Source organism: Pan troglodytes, chromosome 21, assembly GCF_028858775.2.
Source record: "Pan troglodytes isolate AG18354 chromosome 21, NHGRI_mPanTro3-v2.0_pri, whole genome shotgun sequence".
In the NCBI taxonomy this organism is placed as follows: domain Eukaryota; kingdom Metazoa; phylum Chordata; class Mammalia; order Primates; family Hominidae; genus Pan; species Pan troglodytes.
The window spans coordinates 67,592,131-67,609,032 of NC_072419.2; the positions used below are offsets into that span (position 1 = coordinate 67,592,131).

Sequence of the window (16,902 nt, forward strand, 5' to 3'; positions counted from 1 at the left end):
AAAATGGGGGGTCTTTGTAGATGGAATCAAGTTAAGAGGCAGTCAGAGTGGATCAGGGTGGGCCCTAAATCCAATGACCCGTGCTCTTATAAGAAAAGAAGAGGAAACCGAATCCAGTGTTAGACAGAGGCCCCGGGGAGAACCTCGCGTATTCGTTCATCACGGAGCAGAGATGGGAGTGATACATCCGCAGACAGGAGCCCCGGGGACTGCCACAGCCCCAGATGGCAAGGGCTCCTCCCAACGCGTCCCAGAGGGAGCACGGCCCTGCAGACACTCTGATCTCCGTCAAACTCCTGGGCTCCAGAACAGACAGAATCCATTTCCATTGCTTTAAGCCTCCAGGTTTGTGATACTTTGTTATGGCAGCCACGGGAAACTGACACATTGAAAATGGCAATTTTGAAAAGCCCAGAAAGCAAATATGCTAGAAGAAAAATGTTGATTTAGATGTTTCTTGGTAACCTGACTTCTTAGTAACTCCCAGAAGTGACTTTTTTGAAAAGGGGGTTCCTCCTGCTAGGGCTGAAAGTTCTCTGTTCTAAGCTTGCCTTGTGGATGGAGGAGCTGCTTCCTTGCAGAAACTCTGGGGTTAATATCAGGACCCTGGAACCCCATGCTTCACCCTTGAAAGGCCTCCCTGCAGGCCGGGCTGTCATCTCTCAAGCCTTTCACACTGGTCTGCTGTAAGGTCATAAAACCGTCATCCAGATGCAGATGAGGAGGACTAGTGCCAAAAAACACAGGCTATAAAAGTGTTAGGGCCCTAAACTATAAGCCATAACTAACGCCATAGAAGCCGCCAGCACCTTCCCCGGGGGCATGACGCTTACAGGAGGTGTCTGGGGTTAGAGCCTTTGCCAGTGTGTCCATTTGTAATGATGTGTAGAGGGGGGACCAGGTTTGGGGCTGGATCTCACAAGGGACATTACTGAAAATGGCTCTTTAGGGAATCATGTGTGTATTTCTTCATCCAACAAACATGAAGAGACTCTTCTGCACGCTGACTGGCCATGCACTGGTGTAAAAACAGAGACGTCCAGCCTGCTTGGAGCTTACGGTGGCACGGGGAGGGCGGGTGGACAGCTAAAGCAGGTGGTGAGATCCCAGGGGAGAGGCAGGTGTGCCACAGCCAGGCAGTGGGGTCAGGTGCCAGGGATGCGTGGGTCTGAGGCCGGGGCAATCGGCGGGTAAAGGGATATTAAGGGAACACTTGAAAAATGAGCAGGAGAAGGGCCACATGAGGGGCAGCATGTTCTGGGAGAGGGAACAGTGTGTATGGAGGCTCCGAGCCCTCAGCTGCTCCTGGGAACCTGGGAGTCTCGGCTGGGTGGGTTGCTGCTGGGCTCCGGCACAGGGCACTCTCTGCAGCCAGGCGGCCTCTGGGTGAAGAGGACAGTGCCAGCTCTGCCTGGGCACAGGGCTCCCCTGGCTGTGGCCACAGCCCTCACTCATCCCCTGTCTGCCCTGCCGGGCTCTCCTCCTCGCTGCTGTCTTCGCTTCCTCGGCCTGGCCTGCACTGGCCCTTTGGACCCGTCTCCCAGGTCTGTGTCCCCTCTGTCCAGTGTTCCTCCTGCCCTGTTCTGCCCACACAGGACCCCTGGCCCCCACACCCAGCCTTCCTGCTGCCCTCTGGGTGGGATGTCCCCTTTCTCCAGGACACTCATGGGTCCCCTGTCAGGGGCGAGGCAGTCTCTTCTACTCCCAGGACAACTGTCTGTTTAGGTGGAAAAACATCGGCTTCCTGGCAGAGCCACCAGGAGGTAGGGACCCTGGGAAACAAACCCACCTCCTCCTCCTCACCCTTCCTTTTGGAGCAGTTCAAGCTGTACAAAGCCCGGAGCACCAGCCATGGGCGGCTGCTCCCTCCCCCGGCCCCTGCAGCTGGCAGCAGGGCCCTCCCACCTCCTCACATGAGCTGCTGGGCAGCCGTGGACTCACCCCACGGTTAATCCCATTAACTTCAAAGCTCACGACTCTTACCTCGCAGTGTGCCCGGGGCTGCGCCCAACTCCCCATTTGCAGTGTCTCTGTGAAGGCGCCAAAGCCCATGGCCCTCAGCCCACTTCACAGATGGAAGGAGCAAGGCTCGGTTTAGCAAGGTGGTTGCCGTGGTCACTAGAAAGTGAAGGAGGAGAGCTGAGCCCGGCCTGTCTCCACAATGGATGCGGTAAATGCCTGAGGGCTGCTGTGTCAGGCAGGAACCAAGGGGATACAGTGCTGGGGCCTTTACATTTTGTCAATGGTGCCAGCGGTGGTGCCCTGCCCATATGTTGGCCATTTGGGAAAACAGCAGCCATGTTTGAAAACACATTGCCCCTTTATTTAAATGGGCAGCTGCTGGTACTCACTGGCCTGGGCGTGTGCATTTTGCTGACGTTTGGGGCAGACCCTTCTGTTGAATTCTTGATGCTTCGCGAGGCCTCTTGCCTTGGTCATACGACCTCCAGAGAGTTTTTGCTGCTTTTTAAGTCGTTTCAAGCGATTATTCTCCAGCCATAAAACTCAGCTTTAAAAATAGGTTTCATAAAGGCCCCGACTTTTCTTCTAATTAGTGTAAAGATTTATTGAATATACATCATATGCACAGATCATAATATTATTAAAATTACTATTAAGACTTTACACATCAAAATATTTCAGGCAGTGGGGAGACAGGAAGCCTGATGGTCCCTGAGAATCGAATCTGCATTGGCAAGATAAAGGACAACTGAGGGCGATTACAAAAGCCATGATTTAGAGTACAACATAAAACTCTGCTGAGAACTAATTCGTAATGCCAGCTGCTGCTAAGCTTCTTAATCTTTATCTAGTTCAATTAAAATCTGAATGTTTGGGATTTCATTAACAACCGGGGGTTTGGAAATTACATGCGCTTTTACACCGTACTTCCGTTGCTGACTGACAATATTGGAAGTTGCCCAAAACGTCTCCAGGTAGACTTATGTATAATTAAAACTTAAGTATTTAAAGGCTAATGCACAGGTAAAAGCAGATTATTTTAATTTGCAGGTCAGATCCGACTGACAAAGTAAGGAGACTCCACTACAAACGGTGCTCCTTTTGTGGGGAGAGAGAGCATTTAGTAGGCCGAGGTCTGGGCGGTGACCTGCAGCTCATGGTCGAGCCCTCACCACAGGGCCGGTTTCCGTGTGAGGGCCAGGGAGCTGCTTTGGGCATCTTCTTAGCCACTGGGGACCTTGTCACGTTCCTGTGTGTGAAGTCCGTATCCTCACTGTGGTGCAGATGTGTTTGCTGTCTGCCAATTCATTATGCGTTTTCAAGACTTTGCAAGCAGGTCTTTCTAAAATTAAACCAGCCAAAGTGATGAACAAGCTTAACGCCTAACTTCAGATGAACGGTGAAAAGCAAAAGCATCCAGGATGTTTCGTGTATGTGTTTCCTTGGCCTGGGTTGGGGGGGGTCTGTTGTCACAAACGTCATTCTTCACAGGAGAATGGGAGGGTCTGACTGAGGTTGGGGGTGGGGGCAGGGAATCGGCATTGTTGTCCCCTCCATCCCTCAAGTCATCCTGAGACTGGTTGGTGCCTCCCATGTCCTGCATGGCCCGGAGGGATGGCTGCAGCATTTGGGTCTGTGTGAGACACATCTGTTTCGGTTCCCTGAGCATGGGAGGTAGAACAGGGACCCCCAAAGATGCCCCAGTCCTAATCTCTCCACCTCTGAATGTCTCACCTTGCCCCGCAGAAGGAACTCTGCAGATGTGATGAAAGTGAAGGATGCCGAGATGGGAGGTTATCCTGGTTGGTGCCATAGAACCCCAAGGTCCCTTCCAAAAGGGAGGCCGGAGGGTCAAGGTTGGGAGGAGAAAATGTGAGGAGGGAAGCAGAGGTTGGAGTGATGTGAAAGAGGCCATGAGCCCATAACACAGGTGCCTCCAGAGGCTAGACGAGGAAGGATTCTCTCCTGGGGCCTCCCCAGCGTGGCTGACACTTGGCTCTTGGCCCAGGGAAACCCATATCAGACTTCTAACCTCCAGACCTGCAAGATGTAAGTGTTCACATTAAGCCGTGGGGTTTGTGGTGACGTTACGGCCACAGTAGGAAGCAGATACACCCTGAGACCCAAAGCATGTGGCTCCCCTTCCTATGCCTGTTCTCTCAGCTGTGAAACAAGAGTGGAGAGTGGTACCCAGGCGTTCTTGTGAGGATGAGCGAGATGGTGAATGTGTCACCAGCCTGGGTCAAGGAGGGTGACATTAGCCATGAGCTGCTGCTGGGGTGGCCTTCCTGCTGCTGGTCCAGGTGCCTGGCCTGGTGCTGGTCAAGGCCACGAGTCCTCTGCAAGAGCCAGGGCAGGGGTGAGGGACAGCAAGGGGCTCGAGGCACAGCCGTATCCACGCCCTGCCCCGTCTGGCCCTGCTCTTGCCATTTTTTCCAGCTCCTCTGGCTGCCCCTCTTCCCCTTCTCTGCCTCATCCTCACCCTTCTGCTTCTCCTGGGTTCCCAGCAAGGCTGCAGCAGCAGGACAGGGATCCAGGTGGGCCCCCAACCGGTCACCTTGTGATTTGGGGGGTGTCTGCTCTCTCCGGTGCCAGCTCTCCTGAAGTCCTCTTCTCTCTGCCTTCTCACCTCCAGCGCCATTGCTTAATTTCCCTGTAGCTCTTTTCAGGGGAGCAGGGAGGAGGAGGTAGGAGCTGGGCTGAGCTATTTGGAGCATCACTGTGCATCTGTGCCCACCCCCAGGCCCGGGACACGGAGGCACCAGTGGGAGGAGCCCATGGAAGTCCAGTGGGGCAAGCTGGAAAGCGAGCCTTCAGCAGCAGCCTGGATCCCAGGAGGTCCAATGGGCACGGTGCCATCCTGTTTTGTTTACTTAGGCAACACGTGCACCTCCTCTTAAATAATAGAGGCTACTTCGGAATGGAGTTGACCTGGGGCTGCTCTTCTGAAGGTTAACACGGCCGTAGGGATAGGCTCCTGCCAGTGGCTTCATTTCACACGTTTTTCTGGGTGGTGATGTCCCCAGTTCTATGGGACCCTCAAGGAACCCGTGTCCTGGGGCCTGGGAAGGAGAAGGCCAGGCATTCCTTTCCTCAGCTGCAGATCAGGAAACTGTCTTCGCAGCCCCAGGCTTCTATGAAGACGAATCCTGGTTTTAGGTCTTTCTCTGCCCATCCTCTGAACGCAGTTCTCAGCAGTCAGCATTTTGGATTGAAGATAGTGGACGGCACCCCCCCAACCCCCCGTTCTTTGGTGTGGTCGTTATAGGAGTGACTTCCTAGGTAATCACTGAAGTGGCCAGTTTTTGTTATTTTACTTCATTCTGAAACTGGTTTTCTGCGTCCTAGTTTTATTATTTCATATTACATTGTATTGCTTCATAATGGTCTGCGTGGTTGGCTTCTCTAAACGATGAGCGCCTGGAGGACAGGACGCCTTTGGTTGTGTTGTGTGTGTGTGAATGTGTGTGTATGTGCTGTGTTTGTTGTGTTGTATATGGTGCATATGCTGTGTGTTTTGTATGTTTTGAACTCTGAATTGTACTAGAGGGCCTGGCTGTGCCATAACAATATTAACAGGCCTAGAGAAAAGGACAGCAGAAGGGGTGCTATTGGCAGGAGGTTTATAAAGTCCAGGAGCAACTAGAGACGATGTATTTCTAGACTATGTATGTACTAGAGCCTCTGTGTGTGCAGTGTGCTGTGTGTTGTGCATGCAGTGTGCATGTTGTGTGTGTGGGGTTGTGTGTGTGTGTGCAATGCATGTATTGTGTGTGGGGATGTGTGTACAGTGTGTCCTGTGTGTTGTGCATGCAGCATGTGTATTGTGTGTGTGTGTGTGTGTTCTGTGCGTGTGTTGTGTGTGGGATGTTTGTGCAGTATGTTGCGTGTGTTGTACATGCAGTGTATGTGTTGTATGTGTGTGTGTGCTTTGTGGATGTGCTGTGCGTGGGTGTGTGTACAGTGCGTTGCCTGTGTTGGGCATGCAGCATGTGTGTTGTATGCGTGTGTGTTCTGTGCACGTGTTGTGTATGTGCAGTGTGTTGTGTGTGTTGTGTATGCACTGTGTGTGTGGTGTGTGCTCTGGGCCTGTATTGTGTGTGGGGAGTATTTTTCAGCATCATCTCTGATGTTGAGCCTGACTATCCGTAAGTGTGTGTTTCAGTGGATCTATAAACCTGCCTTTTTGTTTTGTGATTTTTGTTTTTCTTTGTCTGGGGGCAGAGGGGGAAGAAACCTTCCACCCAGCGCGGCTTTCGAGATGCAGGGCCAGTGCACCTGCCATATCTTATGCAACGACCTTACAGTCTTCAGGCATCTAGTGATCAGTGTGCTGCGAACCCCCTGAAAATCCTACTGAATGCGGATTCCCACTCCCGGGGGAGGTGGGGCCTGAGAGTCTGCATTTCCAACACTTTTTCTCTATGGATGCTGCTGGTGCGGGGACCACACTTTTGCAGCAAGACTTTGAACAGCCTGAGGTCCTCACGACATTCCAAGTCCCTGGACCAATTCCTAAGTTATTAAAAATAAAACTCCCTTGATTCTTTTCAATTCTCTTGACCTCGGTTCACAAACCTCTCTCTTCCCCTTGGTCTCAGAGCTTCCCAGGGCTTTGGTGGCCATGAGTTTGTGCATTTCCAGATGTCATCCGGCTCACCGCTCATGTGCACCTAAGTGGCTGGGTTAACATCAAGATTGAAGGGAGCCACCTTGATCTGGAGCCTGTCATTTTCATGAAAGATGCTGCCACATCACAAATGGATTTGGCAAATGGCTCACCAGGAGATCCATGGGAGTTCAGAGATAACTGAAAATATGATCTATATCTGTATATTTGGCTTCTAGAGTGAAGATCGGCCCACAGATTGATCTGATAGGGGTGATAAATATATAGTCCCTAGTTGCTCTTGGACTTTGTAAGCCTTCTGCCAATAGCACCACTTCCGTTGACCTTTTGTCTAGGCCTTTTGATATTCTTATGGCACAGCCAGGCCCTCAAGTACAGTTCAGAGTTCAAGATGGGAGTAGGCTGTGGGTTTCAGATCCTGGCCATCACGCTCTTGAAAACTTTGAAGGCTTCTGTCCATCTCTTCTTCCTTGCTTAGGGTTTCATCTCATCTGTTGATTTTAAGTCTTCCAAAGGTTGCTGGAAAGCATGATTAGATAGATGATTGTGAATCTGGACTCAAGAAATTACCTCAGAATATTATAGGTAAAACATTCTAGATTCCTTTAAAAATGCAGTTTACTCTGCAAGAAATGGCTGATTTGCTATTGAGTGATGCCGGTAAGTTTTCTTTTTTCTTTCTTTTTCTTTTTTTTTAAACGGAGTCTCGCTCTGTCACCCAGGCTGGAGTACAGTGGCACGATCTCGGCTCACTGCAACCTCTGCCTCCCAGGTTCAAGCAATTCTCTGCCTCAGCCTCCTGAGTAGCTGGCATTACAGGTGCCTGCCTCTATGCCTGGCTAATTTTTTGTATTTTTAGTAGAGATGGGGTTTACCATCTTGGCCAGGCTGGTCTTACACTCCTGAACTTGTGATCCACCTGCCTCAGCCTCCCAAAGTGCTGGGATTACAGCGTGAGCCACTGCACCCAGCCGCCATTAAGTTTTTACAAACTTTTCATGTCATATACACAAAAGCACACAAGTCGTGAGTGGCCAGATGGTGTATCATCTCAAACCAAACACACCCTTGGGGCCAGCACCAACCCGTCAAGCACTGGAGCATGGCCCACTCTCCCTGGTCCTCACACCCTTCCACCCGGATCCGTTGCAGACCTACAGCTCAGCGTTGCCTGATTTCGAACTTTGTGTCGACAGAGCCCCACTTCACCTGTACACCTGGCTTCTTTCCCGAGCCGTGTTTGGAGAGCCATCTGTGTCCTGGCTGGGCGGGACTTCTCATTTCCTCCTTGGTGTGGCCATGTTGTAGGTGGGAGGGCTAGTTCAGGTTCTTAACTTTGCCATACAAAAGAATTTGAGAGCCAGTCCATAGTGAGAGTAAGCAAAGAAGTTTATTGCAAAGCAAAAGTCCACTCCAAGAGACAGAGCAGCGGCTCAGAGGGAGATAGCAGCTGCTGCCTTAGGAGGAATTCCTTTCATGGGAGCTGTATGTGAATATTCATGAAATACTGCTGAGGTCGGGGATGCAAAGGCGGATCTGCAGTTGGAGCTTGCACTCAGCACCTACATGCTCCAACACGCCTTGCATGTATCATTAGGCACTCAGCACCTGCATGCTCCAACACACATTGCATGTATCGGGCACTCAGCGCTTACATGCTCCAACACGCCTTGCATGTATCATTAGGCACTCAGCACCTACATGCTCCAACACACATTGCGTGTATCATTAGGCACTCAGCACCTGCATGCTCCAACACACGTTGCATGTATCAGGCACTCAGCACCTACATACTCCAACACACGTTGCGCGTATCATTCGCATACAAGGTCTCTGCCTAGGGGTGTGTTTTTCGCTATTAAAATGAGGAAAAGGTCACTATAACCTGAACCTTGAACCTAGCTGGGAAGGCTGGACCTCGAGGAAGTCCCTGCCCCATCCACCTGCCCCAGGCAGGAATCTGTAGCTACTGGCTTCTTGGGATTTGTATGCTGATTGGCTGGATATTGGGGAAACTACATCAGGAAGAGAGGCTTTTGTTTTCTTTCCTGGGTGGTCCTAGGTGTCCTGAGCCTGTAGCCTGGCTGTCTGCTGGTGTCCTGCAGGGCTGGACTGCTTCCCTTCCAAAAGAGTGAGGTGCTGGCATGGGAAGGTGTAAGGGATGTGGAGCCTGCCGGGCTCCACCCACGGGGACAAGTCAGTGTGGCCTGATCTCACATATCCTGCCTGGAAATGTGCCAGGCTTGATTTGTCCAGTGTACTCTTCACAGACAACTGGGTGTCACTAGTGGTGTCACCGTAGGAGCTGTCATATGTGGTGACTGCCCACTGAACAGCCACATGCCGAGTCCAGGCATGGAGAGCTTCTGGAACACGGCTCTCCCTGTGGAGGTGAGATGACCAGAATCACTGTAGAAGTACAAGGAACATGTGAAACTGCCCAGTGTGTCAGGGCTGAACCTCACCGCCCAGGGGGCGGGGGCATGCAAATATTCCTTTCGTCTTTTTATGGCCCCACGTGAGCCTCTTGGTTTTGAATGTATGTAGCATACGTTGACACATTTGTACCATGCCAGGGCGGTGTAATTTTCAAGGGTTCTGCAGATTAGTTCTTTAATATTAAATACTATGTGAGTGCACATACTTAACCAAAGCTGTCACAAAGCTGCCGTGAGCTGCAGCGCTGGGCGGTGGACTTAGTTTCATGCTGATTGAATTAGTGGGATCCGATGTCTTTTGTGGGGAGGAGAAGGTGGGGCGAGGTGAAGTCGGTGACACCCTCCTTCTCATTGCACTGTGCAGGAAAGTTGTGCCGACAATTAATCTCTGTCCACCTGCAAACTCTGGCAAAAGTCAGACAACGCCAGCAGTCTGTGGGATTTTTCTGCTGAAATGGCTGCTGCTTTTGTGCCTTGGCATAATTTCCTGTGCCTGGGAGTGATGGGAAATGAGGAGCACCGGGGCTTACTGTTTGGCACCATCCAGACAAAATGCTTAGTGTGTTTCCTTGTCTGATGTGGTTTTCATTTGCTAATGTGAACCTATTCAGTCACCTTCCCAAGGCCTTCTGTCAAAACTGAATTCGATGATTGCAGGCGGAGGAGAGGCTGAGCAGGAAGATTTCTGGAGGTTAGACTTTGCTGTCAGAAACCTGTTGCAGCTACTTCAATGCCCCTCTTCCGGTACATCTGAATTTACTTAAGCCCTGATCAAAGGGCTGGGCTATGGGAAGCAGAGCTCGCAGCCTGCGGTTTGCAGGAGAATTGATTCCTGCATGGATCTGATGGGAAGTCCAGCAGAGGTGCTCTGAGGCCTCCCACTTCCTGACAGACCTCAGTCGGAGCAGGACTGACTGCACGTTTTCGGGCCCAGAACACAGTGAAAATGTGGAGCCCCTTGTTAAAAAATTACTGAGTTTCAATATGGCAACGGCAGAGCATGGAGCCAAGCACAGGGCGCTTCTGAGTGCAAGGCCGGCCCTGTGCAGCTCGCTGGTGCCCAGGAGATCCTGTCATCTCTCTGGAGCTGGGTCTTGAGGCCAGCTGGCTGAGTGCTGGGGTCCTGGGGCTAGGGGGCTGTCCCTGTAGGGGTGCAGCAGGAGCTTGTGTGCAGGCTGTGGCACTGAGACATGGATGGGGGCGCCTCACTGTGATGACCTTGCAGGTGTGCATAGAGGTGTTCAGCTGTCTTCCTCGAGTTTCCAGAACCATGCAGGTGTGCATAGAGGTGTTCAGCTGTCTTCCTCGAGTTTCCAGAACCATGCAGGTGTGCATAGAGGTGCTCAGCTGTCTTCCTCGAGTTTCCAGAACCATGCAGGTGTGCATAGAGGTGCTCAGCTGTCTTCCTCGAGTTTCCAGATGCCCTGGGGGCCCCCTCCTCCTCTAGATGTTCATTTGAGGCATTTTACGTAGCAGTGGATAAGGGGTTGAGAACACAGCGATCTGGAAGCAAGGCGAAAAAAGGAGGGAAAAACTTAGGAAGAGAAATGGTTTATAGACAAAACTTTGAGAAGTTTCCCCAAGTGGTCAGTACCTTTTTGTGTTCCTATTTCAGGGAAATGCATGAACTTAATTATTCTATTTAGTGGGGATTTGAACAGCATAAAGACTAATTTGTAGATTCCCTTGTCCTTTAATTCCACAAAAGCTTCATTAACATATAGCAAGTGCCAGGCCCTGGCTATGGTGGTGAACTAAACAATGTTTCAGAAAGAGTTAGGACAGTTTCGTCCTATTGAATGCGTTACTTGGGAGCCTTAGGGATTTGAAAAATCTATTAAAGAGAAGAAGGACATGGAGCAGAAGTGTGGCAGGGGCTGGCCAGGTGTGGCAGAAGCTAGGGTGGCCTCTCCATTGCTCTCTCTGCTCCCCTGTCCCCTGCAAGATGAATTTGTTTGCAGGACGGCTCTCCTGTGGCTTACAGAAATGGGTGGCCTTGTAAAATTCCAAAGTTCATGCCAGTTGGATGGCTTAGGTCACCTGCCCCCCTCCAAAGCCCATGGGAATGTGGGCTGCAAGATGGTGCCACCTGGAACCAGCCCAGAGCCAGCTGGGGTGGGTAGGCTGAGTGTCTTCAGCCCACTGTCTGGTTGGGGGTCTTTGCTAGAGTGAGGTGATCGGGGTTTGTCTTGCACAAGCCAGGACAGGAGGGCAAGGCTCCATGTCCTACTCAGCTCACGCTGCCATACTAAGTACCACAAACCAGGTGGCTTCAACCAGTGGTCCCCAACGTTTTTGGCACCAGGGACCAGTTTCGTGGAGGATAACTATTTCATGGACCGGGGTTGGGTGGGGGTTGGTGTCTGGTTGAAACTGTTCCACCTCAGATCATCAGGCATTAATTAGATTCTCATAAGGAGCGTGCACCTTGGATCCATCCCATGCGCGGTTCACAGTAGGGTTTGCACTCCTGTGAGGATCTAATGCTGCTGATCTGAGAGGAGGCGGAGCTCAGGCGGCCATGCTGGCTCTCCAGCTTCTCCCTTCCTGCTGTCCAGCCTGGTTCCTAACAGGCTATGCATTGCCATGGGTCTGCAGCCCCGGGGTTGGGTACCCGCAGCTTAAACAACAGGAGGTCGTTTCCTCACTGTTCTGGGGGCTGGAAGTCTGGGATGGAGGTGTTGGCAGGGTTGGGTTTTCCTGGGGCCTGGCTCTGTGGCCTGCAGATCCTGTCTCCTTTTTGTATCTTCCCATGATTTTCCTTCTGCGTGTCTGCGTCCTAGCCCCCTCTTCCCACAGGGACACCAGTCACCTCAGATTGGAGCCCACCCTAAGGACCTCATTTTGCCTTAATCACCACTTCCAAGGCCCTGGCCCCAAATACAGCCACGTTCTGTGGTACTGGGGGGTAGGGCTTCAACATAGGAATTTGACGGGGACACAGGTCAGCCCTAACGCTTCCCAAGGTGTCCCCACCCCGCTCCACTGCACAGTGGAGGCGGGGGGTGTCCTGGTCCTCCTCGTTTCCATCAGATCCATACAGTGAAGCGAACCTCCAGTGACGCAGGCTCAGATGTTCTGGGTGAGATGGGTAGTTAGTTGAATTCCAAGTGGATCAAACGTTTAAAATTAGCTCATTAAACACACACCCACACCCACACACACCCACACCAGCAATGTGTGTTTATCTGAACTTTGAATAGGCACGGAGAAGTTCTTGTTGAACAGAAAAAAAAGGAATGAAATCCGAAAGGAAAAGATGGATCTGACTCAATAAATATTTTAGAAATAACTTTTATTAAAAAGGTTTCATATTAAAAGGCAAACATATTGGGAAAATAATTTCTACAAATAATGAGGAAGAACTTCTCACCTTTCCATATAAAGACGTAATATAGACTGGTGAGAACAATGCAAATTAGAACAGTGCCCAAAGTACGAAACAGCAAAATTACAGAACAGCAGATTCAGATATTTAGTAAACATAGACAAAACATGTTACACCTCACTAGTAACCAGGGGAAAGTCTAGAAAACTGTCTTACCACTTTGGTGTTACCAGTTTAGCAAAGTTTGTGTTTGTGTTAATTTTCTTTTAATTGGTTTACTCAAAACTGGCCAAGACCTATGGGTTGGATGTATATGCTGCATCAAGAAATGTTAAACTGAAATTGAAAAAAAATTGACGAACTATCTCAAGGGCCAGATAAATGGTTTTGCTGTTTTACTCAGTGATTCAAGTTCTAGTCGAGCCTGAAAAAACAAAGCATCTGAAAGTGGGTGGGAGTGTGTGGGATGCGCCAGGGCGGGGCGGCCAGTGCATGGCACAGCACCCTGGCTTCCTGCGGAGCCGGCTGCATCCACACCTGTTCCTCCTGTGCCCGAGCCTGTGAGGTCATTGTGCGTGCACATGTGTACTGTATGTGTTTACATGCCTGCATGTGTGTAATGTGTGCATGTGTTGTGCATATATGTGTTTGCATGGGTGTTGTGTGTGAGACTGCATGTATTTGTGATGTGCACATGTGTGGTGTGTGCATGTGTGCACGTGTGTGCATGTGTGTGGTATGGTGTGTGTGATGTGTGCATGTGTGTGTTGTGTATGCGTGTGGGATGTTTGTGATGTGTGCATTTTGTGATGTGTGCATATGTGCGGGGTGTGTGTGGTGTGTGCATGTGTGTGGTGTGTGTGTATATGTGTGTAATGTGTCCATTTTGTGATGTATGCATATGTCAGTGTGTGTATGGTGTGTGCATGTGTGTGTTGTGTGTGTATATGTGTGTGATGTGTGCATTTTGTGATGTATGCATATGTGTGGCATGATGTGAGTGGTGTGGTGTGTGCATGTGTGTGTGCATGTGTGAGTGTGTGCACCCATTCTGCTTGGTGATCATGGGCTCTGCCTGGCAGGCAGAGTGAGGAGCCGCCAGCCCCCGGGTGCACAGGTGGACCTTCCAGCTGGTCCGTATTGGGGACCCCTTGCCCCTGCAGTCCCCACCATCAGGCCTGCACCCCCTTCTTTGCTGAGGCCCAGCTGGGAGTGACTTTCTCGCTAGAGCCTGGCCCTCTTCGTGAGACCCTACTGTGGTCATCTCTGATGGCTTGGCCAGCGTTCTCCTTCCTCTTTGCACACGTCGCTCCTTCCAGCTACTCCATGTCCGAGGATGTGAGTGGTTATTAATTTCGTGCAGCATATGATGACCCCTTCCAGAACAGAGCTCGAGCTCTGCCCCCTAGAGCTTGTGGGACGGGACACCACAGTGCCTGCAGTCCCTCCTCTCCAGCCTGCATTTCCCACCCATCCTCGGCTTGCTCTTGCCTGCGCAGTGCAGAGAAGCGAGCTTGCCTGGGATTGCAGGGGTGCTTGGCAGGCCCTCTCCCTCGATCCAAGCTTTCCTACCCCCTCACTGCCTCCAGGGCCTGGGGATCTCACTCCTGTGGGGTTGCGGTGAGCCCTTCCCTATCCCTGCCCCAGGGTGGCCCCCAGTGCCTTCCAAAGACCGGTTCTAATACTGCAGGGAGGAAATGCATAGAACAGGCTGGCTGTGCTCCAACATGACTGTGCTATGTGGGCTCATCGAGGCCTGGTCGTGTTTGAAATCTCATTTATTTCACCACTCTCAATCGTGCACTACATGGGGCCTGGCTTAGCCCGAGTGTCTGATGAGGGATTTGCTGAGTGGTTCAGCATGCTTCACTGTGAGTCTCCAGCCACCAGCAAAGGGAAGAGCCCGGAGACCCAGGAGCAGCAGGGAGGGTTCTGGAGCTGGCACCTGCAGCCGGGTGGGGAAGTAGGTGCGAGCACTCCCCAGGAAGCCTACGCAGCTCCCTTCGTCTTTTAAAATGAAGGGCATCTTTCGCTCTCATTTTTTAGTTCACCATTGGGTCGCCCTTGGCACGCTTCGTTTTTCATCTAAACAAACCCTGTCGGGAAGCCACCAGGCCCCAGGCGTGTCTCACAGTGCATGGACCACTGCGTGAGAGCAGCGTGGATTTCACCATCAGACGGTTGCTTGCAGCCTGCATGAGATGAATGAGCGCTGTCTGCCCTGGGAACATCACAGGGGTGGTCACGGTGCAGTGTTTTGGGGTCACTTTTGGTTTTATGAAGGTATAATTGACAAATAAAAAATGTATATATTTATGGTATACAACATGATGATTTTTTACATTTTCGTTATCATTTTTTGTTTAAGACATGGTCTCGCTCTGTCACCCAGGCTGGAGTGCAGTGGTGCGATCATAGCCCACTACAGCCTCAAACTCATGGCCTCTAGTGATCCTCCCACCTCAGCCTCCTGAGTAGCTAGGACTACAGGTGCACACCACCATGCCCAGCTAATTTTTGTTTTTTGTAGAGATGGGGTCCCATCATGTTGCCCAGGCTGCTTTCAAACTCCTGAGCTCAAGTGATCTGTGCACCTTGGCCTCCCAAAGTGCTGGGATTACAGGCATGAGCCACAGCACCCAGCTAACAATGTGTTGATTTTATATACGTATGATTCTCCAGATCAAGTCAGTTCACATCTCCGTCACTTCACCTTGTTACCTTTTGTGGTGAGAGGTGAGAACATTTATGGTCCGTTCCTTTTACAGATTTCAAATTAACCATACAGTGTTGCTACCCCTGGTCTCTGAGCTGTACCTTAGATCCCCAGAAATCACCCATCTTAGAACTGAAACTTTGTCCCCTTTGACCAACAGCTCCCCTCTCCCCACTCCCAGCCCCAGGCAACCGTTGTTCTGTTCTCTGCTTCTATGAGTTTGACGTTTTTAGATTCCACGTAGAAGTGAGATCGTGCAGTATCTGTCTTTCTGGGCCTGGCTTGTTTTATTTAGCATCATGTCCTCCAGTTTCATCCATGTTGTTGCAAATGCCAGGATTTCCTTTCTTATGGTGGATTACTAGTCCCTTGTGTGTACGTGTGTAGACCACAATTCATTTGTCTATTCGCCCACCAGTGGACACTGAGGTGGATTCCATATCTCGACTGTTGAGAGGAATGTGCTGCAATGAACTTGGGACTGCAGGGATCTTTTTGAGATCCTGACTTCATTTCCTCTGGATAGATGCCCAGAGGTGGGACCACTGGATCGTATGGTAGTTCTACCTTTAATGTTCTGAGGAACCTCCATGCTATCTTCCATAACGCTCATCCCAATTTATCTTCCCAGCAACAGCGGAGGAGGAGGAGGAGGCTTCCCTTTTCTCCACGTCCTCACTGAGGCTTGTTATCCTCATCGTTTTGACAGTAGCCGTCCTAACAAGTGTGCGATGACAGCGCATTGTGGTTTGAATTTGCATTTCCCTGGTGATTCGTGATATTGAGCACTTTTTCATAAACCTGTTGGCCATTTGTATATCTCTGTTGAGAAATGTCTGTTCAGGTCCTCTGCTAATTTTTTTTATTACATTGTTTTCTTGCTATTGATTCGTTTGCATTCCTTATGTATTTTGGCTATCAACCCCTTTATTTTAAACATGACTCAGCCCAGATGGGTCTAAACACGAAAGCCTCCACTCACAGCTGGAAGCTCCATGCCAGACTCCTCCTCCTTGGGCTCAGGTGCATAGGGGCTCAAGGGGGACCGGCCTCATCCTGAAGCTCATCTCATTTCTGGGGCTGCAGTGATTGAATGGGTTGGGTGGGGCTTGTGATCCGGATGGGGTCAGTGAGAAGCTCATGGCTTTCTGGATTTCTGGGAAAGAAACGTTACCTCCTCTGGGCATGAGGCAGGAAGATGCCAGACCGATGCCTGGTATCCAAAAGGAGAGAAACTGGGGGACATTGAGCTTCCAGTGAGTGTGGAGCTCAGAGCAAAGAGAAAGCTGGCCCTGGGGACAGGTGGGTGCCCTGATAAAAAAGACCAGAAGCCAGCCAGCCTCAGACAGATTTTCAGCTGTGAAAGCCCATCAGCCCGGCTTCAGTGTAGCCAGGTTTGTGTCTCCAGCTGCAGAAAGAAAAAGGATGTGAGAATTGAATGATGCCAAGAAACTCGCAGAACCAGGCAGGAGGATGTCGGGGAGAAAGGAGGAGTGTGCTGGACCTGTTCGTCATGAGGCTCCCTCTCTGTCTCGTGACAAATTGACAAATAAAAGTTGTATATATTTATGGTATACAACATGATGATTTTTTACGTTTTCATTATCATTTTTTGTTTAAGACATGGTCTTGCTCTGTCACCCATGCTGGAGTGCAGTGGTGCGATCATAGCTCACTACAGCCTCAAACTCATGGTCTCAAGCAATCTTTCCACCTAAGCCTCCTGAGTAGCTAGGACTACAGGTGCACACCACCATGTCCAGCTAATTTTTTGTATTTTTTGTAGAGATGGGGTCTCACCATGTTGCCCAGGCTACTTTCAAACTCC

At 50.7% G+C, this 16,902-nt stretch overlaps 1 protein-coding gene across 2 annotated transcripts in view; it reads left to right on the top strand.

Annotated features, from left to right (window-relative positions):
• Positions 1 to 16,902, top strand: part of CDH4 (cadherin 4) — a 704,555-nt gene that overhangs the window by 50,785 nt on the left and 636,868 nt on the right. The gene's annotated exons all lie outside the window — the stretch shown is intronic.